General features: G+C 44.8%; 1 pseudogene; it reads right to left on the bottom strand.

Moving 5' to 3' along the window:
• Window positions 1–250: 250 nt before the first annotated feature.
• LOC105979547 overlaps window positions 251–6,705 on the bottom strand; it is a 13,389-nt pseudogene continuing 6,934 nt past the window's right edge.

The following is a 6,705-nucleotide window of genomic DNA, read 5'->3' as shown; positions in this document are numbered from 1 at the left end:
ACAGCACCCTGTGCATAATTCAGAGCAAGCAGTGTAAATATTTCTCAGAAGTTTCTGCAGGGATTTTTGTGACCAAGTTTGTGGATTTTTAAAATCTTCTCATGCCTGTGTAAGTAGGAAGAACGGTTTGGGGTACGACGTTGAAACCACGCTCACCATCTGAAACGAATGTTTTTAGCGACTTTTCTGCCTTTCTAAATATTGGGATCACTTGATAGATGGTTTTAAAGAATGCACACCGAATCTAACCCTACAGCCGCACGTTTTTCATGAGTCTGCCGCTGGTTTTCTTGGCAGAGCGTTTCAGAGTCCTTTGTAAAACCAGCAGCGTGAAGAGAACTGACCGGTACACTTTGGCATGGTGCCTTTGCAGTCCCTTCAGACTGCTGGGGAGACGTGGTTTCAGGCACAGGGCTAGACTCAGGGAGACAAACGTGACTGGCGAGATCCAGGGCTGCGGGGCGCACTCCCCAGCCCCTCCGACGTGTCCTGGAATACAGTCCCACGGAGGCTGAGCAGCTTACGTGTGGCACACGCTCCTCTTCCAAAACAAGTCAGTGCCAACTTGGTAAAGAAATAGTCACAAACCCTTGGACTGTCAGCTGACCAGGAAGGAGGTTAACCTTGGACATGAGTTAATGACATTGTGGGTCTCCAGTGCTGAGGACCGTGGTGGTGAAACCTCCCAGACTACAGCGTGAATTTGCCCTAAGGAATGAAATTGCAAAACCAGAGCTGTCATCAGACACGGGCCACCACGCTGCTGTGTGTCCTACTGAATCTGCCCTCTGCCCTTTCGCCCCCTGCAGACGTCTAATTGCGCATTTCAACTTTATGTTATAGAAAGCTAAGAATAGATTGTAAAGCACACAAAATTCACTGTTGTGTTGTGTTTATATCACAAAGCTTCAACTAACTATGGATTTTAAGAGATTTCACCTTTTAGTGTAAGACTTATCTACTGACTTATTTTTCGGATTCAAACTCAGTTAAGTGATAAGAATTGATTCATGTGGTTTTCCTAAGTAATATTTATAAAAGGTAAAGTACACGAGCAGCTCTTAAACAAGTAGAATATTTAATGATTTGCCTCACTAATGTGCCCTTCTGAGAGTGAAATGTCTCAGTTCAGTCACAAAAGGGAAGACAAAAACTTAAACTCTGCCAAGGTGGTGGGGTGGCTGATGGACAAAGTGGAAAGGGTGGGTAACTCCCTCTGCTGTCATAATTTCGGAACCAATTCTGGAAGCAATTGGAACCAAAACTGGAAGCAATCACTTCCAGTTCCTTCAGCAGCCGTGTGATAAACATTCAAAGAGCAAGCTTAGATACTTTAATTGGTGTTTACTTTCTGCAATAATGCTAAATGATAGTGTTCACTAGATTCAAAATTTCATGCAAATAAAAACGGGGGAGGCGCTGGAGAAACCAGGTAAAGCTGAGCGGAAGCCTCTCCTGGCACCAAGCTCCACGTGGGCCTGAGAGCCGGCTCAGGGCACTGGCTGCAGGGCCAGCCAGGCAAGGCCTGTGGTTCCCCAGGAAGCACCGCAGCAAAGCTGCTTGCTTTTCTTGACAGTCTGAGTCTCCTACAATTCAGTTGAAAGGGTTTGGGTTTTTTTGGTGGGTTTTGTTTGTTTGTTTGTTTCATTTTGTTTTGTTCTTACATCGTTTCTGATCAACTGTTGTTCACTGCAATTGAAGTGTTATGTTGTCAAAATATTTATGCCTTTGTGTGACACACTAGATGCCCATGGATGTAGCTCATAATTTTTATTTTGTAAATATACCTAACTTTACACAAACTATATCATAATAAACTATTTTTGCATTGCCCTTGGCATGCTGAGTAATGAGGTCTGCTTCCTGGAGGGCGGGCCACAGACAAAGCAGACCTTTGAGTCATGGCCACACACTGGTAGGCCAGAAATCTGGAGCGTTTTGAAAGGTAGGCAGATTGGGGGTAGAGGGGGTGGTCTCCACTGAGTGCCAACACTAAACAAAAATTAGCAGTCCACGCCACAGTAAAGGGGTTCAAAAGAAATCAGGCACACGGTAGACAGGTATGGGGATGATCAAAAACCGGGCATGCTCAGCCCAAAGTCACCTAGGCGCAGGTGAAGGTCAACCTGGGCACTCACACCAGGCTTCAGCAACATTGCGTCACCCGGTCTAAACTCAGCCCCGGTCAGAATGGCCAGGACCCTCAGCCACGCCCCCTCAGGTGGGGCGAGGAGGGGATAAAAGCAGAGCCCAGGGCGGGTGCGCTCTCGTACTGCTCTCCCGTGCTCTTTCCGCGTGGTTTTTCCAGCTCCCCGGAGGTGACCATCTTCAGCCTCCCACTCTTGCTCGGTCCCCCACCCAGCTTGCACGCCTTCCAGGGACCGTGTGTGCTCCCTGAGACTACTTCCCGAAACGTCCCTGTCCCTCGTGAAAGTGACTTGGATTACAAACGTGCTTCTGCCCGTGGATTCGGACAGCCATCCCAGAAACCTTACAGTCCGTTGGCCTTTTAACATCTATAACCTTTTAAAAGTTTTTTAAATGACTGGGTTGGTTGTCAGGACTCTAACATTAGGAGATTTCACATAAAAATCCAGGTTTCACATGTGCGCACACACACCCATAAGGATAATGGATTTCTGAACAGTGGAAAGCTCTGGTAACAGCAGTGCACACATGTCCCTAGGGAGGGATGTTCCCTCGACTGGCAGGGGGCTTCCTGCTCCTGACCCTGCGCAGCACGGCCCCTCCCAGGGAGCCTGCTCAGAAGAGCACTGCCTTGTCCCCTCCAGCACAGTGGCTTTCCAAACATTTGTCTGTAACCCAGAGGAGGGAGCAGTCACATGCCCAGTCTACCGCAGATGCATTACTTCACTTGTAGAACTCCCCAGAGAGCCAACACAACAGTAAGAAAGATTAATGAGTTAACTACATATATAAGGAAGGTACCATATGCCACCTCGATGCATCCAGATTGCTAAAAGATGTGTCTATAACAAAATGCTTTCGAGGTAAATGCATTTTATATCGTGATCCAAATACATACACCCCAGACCAAAATTTCATTAAAATACTATCCCCTAATTTTGATATACTTTGATGTTTCTATTATTAGAAGGAGAATAAGAGGGAAGCAGACCCAGAGCATGGGTTTAATTAACTGGTTTTATTAGTTCACGACCGTTTAGATTGGAATGAGGGTAAAGGGGCAGGGTGAGGGGAGCTTGGCAGACAGAAGGGAGAGCTGGAGAGAGGAGGAGACAGAGGGACAGGTGTGCGCCACACGTGAAGAGAAGAGAGCGAGCAAAGGGGTCCAGTGTTGATACACTTGGGATAGGAATAATCGTGTCTGAAAGGAGCCCGCGCTTATTGGCTGTGGCACCAGCACAGCAGGGGAGGGAGGGAGGGAGGGAGGGTTAGTGTCAAGGTAAGCTAGGCCTGGACAGAAGGTTAGAGACACTGACTGTGGCTGAGAACCGCCCTTGACCAAGATGGACCTTATATCTATTCTATTTCACTTTTCTTAAACTCGTCGCTCAATTTTAATTTAGAAGTTGGATTCCCCCCCTCCCCAATATTGTCAAAACCTCTGCATTGAAATGTTTGTAAATGACGGGGAATCTGAGTTTTTCCAGATAAATGTAGAGGAAAATTCAAGTCTGACACTTGAATTAAAAAAACTGAGCAAAAACATGGTGAATACAGGTCTAAAAGGCACTACTTTCTATGTCCTAAGAGTTGAGAATGGCTCGCCTATTTGAAAAAGATAAAATTTTCAGGTCAGGGGTACATGCCGACATTAGTAGACACTGGCCTAAAATAATGCTGTTCTATAGCTCTTACTGCCCACTGCTGTTCCAGTTTTTTGTTTGTGTTTTTCTTTTCCAGCCTGTAAAAGTTGTTTATAAGTCAATTTGTGACAAAAATCCAATACCCACTCATGATAAAAGAAAGGGGGGAAAATCAAACTAGGAATTGAAAGGAACTTCCTAGGCCTGACAAAGGGCATGTGTGACAAGCCACAGCGAACAGATGGACTAGTGGAGCAGACTGACCGCCTTCCCTGTCCGGTCAGGGCGAAGACATGCCTGCTCTCCGCGCTCCTGTTCAGCATTAAGCTGGGAACTGTCGCCAGAGCAAGTAGGCAACCGGAAAGGAAACGGTAAACCCTATTCATAAACAACCTTGCAGGGGCAGAGAGATCTTAGTGCTGTTTCTAAGTTTTATTGCCTTTATGTTAATTCTCCAAGTTTTATTGAGATATAATTCACGTTATACACTTCCATAGTTCAGTAGTATTTTAACGACGTTAATATATTCATCACCACAACCAGTTCTAGTGCATCCTCCCCACTCGTTTTCATTATTTGCTCCCCAAGTTCCCTCAACTTCTCCCTCCTGTATCCCTCCATAAGCTATTACATCAATTATTTTCTCTATACATCTGCCTCTTCTGTGCTTCATAAACTGGGAGACATACCCCCACCCCACAAAAAAGTGTGTGTGTAAGAAAGAAAAAAAAAACAGCAATATTAAAATAAGCCAGAGAGAAAACCTCTGTTGAGAAACAAGAAATATTTAAACCCAGAACAAATCCATACTGGGTAACAGGAGGATCAGTTGACCAGATTTCATATCATACATCCACCATAACCAAGTTTAAAATAATCTGATAGACTATTCATCTCCCAGAGGCTTAATCCACATAGGTGCTCTGCAGATGGACTTTGGAGTCCCACTGCCACCCATGGCCTTGTACAAATTCAGTGTTCGCAGTTTAAGCTGTGATATCTTTCCCTTCATCGTATTTGGATTTTATTTGTCATCTTTGGATCACACAGGCTGGTGTGCTCTTCCTTGTGGATTTAGTTGATGCCTCGCTTAGATGGCTGCTTGTTTGAATACAAGCCTTTAAGACCCCCAGAAACTGCTTTTTTTTAATAGCGGGCACCATCTGATTTCTTCACATTTCGCTAGAATTAAATGTTCTTGGATTAAGGCAAGAATTAAGTGGGAGCCCAGAATCCATTCACTTGTATGTAGAACTCTGATTCACTTTAGAAGTCTATCATTTTAACACAAAGAACATTATCAATCATCCCCCTGGGGCATAAAGAAACTCCATTGATAGTGTCAGTAACTTAGCCAATGGCACACAATTTAACATACTGTTAAGAAAAGGAGGTTGTGCTAGTATAGCCCAGCTCTGAACCACAATCCATTAATTAATTTCTATACAGATTAAATTCTTAAATGATTGGGCTCTGTTTATGTTGTCCTTGAGAGTTTGTGCTAGGGGAAGTTTTCCAGTAACATTCATTACAAGGACAGATACTTGCTTATCAGATGAATCTATGTCATATTAAACTAAGGCGGGCGTTAAAATAGTAAATGCATGGTAGTTCTGGTAACCTTTCACTGGATGCCTGCTAAGCCAGGGATCCGAACCAAGGTCCAACAATTGCTAATTCCACACTCTCAGCATGGCTGCCAGGTGCTTCTTCTCATGCCAGGGAGTGGTGGTCTAAGTCCTGGGGCTACAGGTAGGGCCCAGTTCACTCAGCGGGGTTCCCCGGTGAATGCTTCAGGTGGCCTATGGGGGGTGCCATGTTCTTCTAATGTGGTAAACGGAGGGACTGGATGGAACTGTAATGCAGCTAACTCCTTCCTCCGTGCTCACAATGACAGGTCTGGAAAGCCCACTCTGGTCGGGGAGACCCTCATAGTTAGGAGGTTTACATAAATCTTAATAAACATTCTCATGACTAAACACAGTCCCTCCAATAACTCCCCATTAAGGAACTGTCATTAAGAGCTAGCGTCTAAGGTGGGTCATTTGTGCTTCTGGTTAGTCCCCATGCCTGAGGTCTGTAGATAAGAACAATCAAGTTCTACAGCCAAATCAACATAAAGCGTAGCAAACCCTAGGGGAGGGCTCAGGGGTGTTCCAGGTCAGTGAGCACCAAGTCAAGATGTTGACTCACTTCATTGTTTATTATGTTATTGCCTGTGATATTACCTACTGATTATGCTACATGTTAGCTGTATGACATGCATGCCTTATGAAATATCTGTAAGCCCCAATATATATACCCATTGGAAAATACATTCTCTCTCCCAGTCCTGACATGGGGCGAGGAGTCCCTGAGCCCCGCTGTCTGCCTGTCTTTAACATTTTCCACAATCTCAGTCGCTCCTGAGGACCCGTTTGAGTGTCAGGGCCTCTCACCCCAATAGTCTAAGGTCATTGTAGTACACAGCACATAGTGAGACTGTAAGAGGGTGGGGTGGATATGAATTCAAAGGTGTATAAACAGGAACTAGGCCTGGTTTTACTCTTCCCTTGGGCTCTCTATAATTATCATTGAATGTCTCTCTCTGATGTGAGATTGCTCCTCCCCATTTGCCCACCAACAGAAATATGTTTCCTCTGAAATCTAGATGCTCCCCACACCCAATCTTTTTTTTGGGGGGGTGGGGGTGGCTGGACTCTTAAAACTCTTGTCAGGAAAACACTCCTAAAGGTCAACAAACAGACCTTGAATTATTTACAGGCTTTTCTCTTTTTGTCATTGGTTTTTTTGTTGTCATTTTGTTTTTGTTGCTTTGTTTTGCTCTGTCTTGTTTTTGTGCATATTATTATCTCTGCAGGTCTATCTAGATAAGATAGGCTGGATAAACAATCTGGAGGAAAAAATAACAGAC

Source organism: Echinops telfairi, unplaced genomic scaffold, assembly GCF_000313985.2.
Source record: "Echinops telfairi isolate 266 unplaced genomic scaffold, ASM31398v2 ScPeMD7_2010;HRSCAF=2546, whole genome shotgun sequence".
Taxonomy (NCBI): Eukaryota; Metazoa; Chordata; class Mammalia; order Afrosoricida; family Tenrecidae; genus Echinops; species Echinops telfairi.
This window is presented reverse-complemented; position numbering and strand designations above follow the sequence as displayed.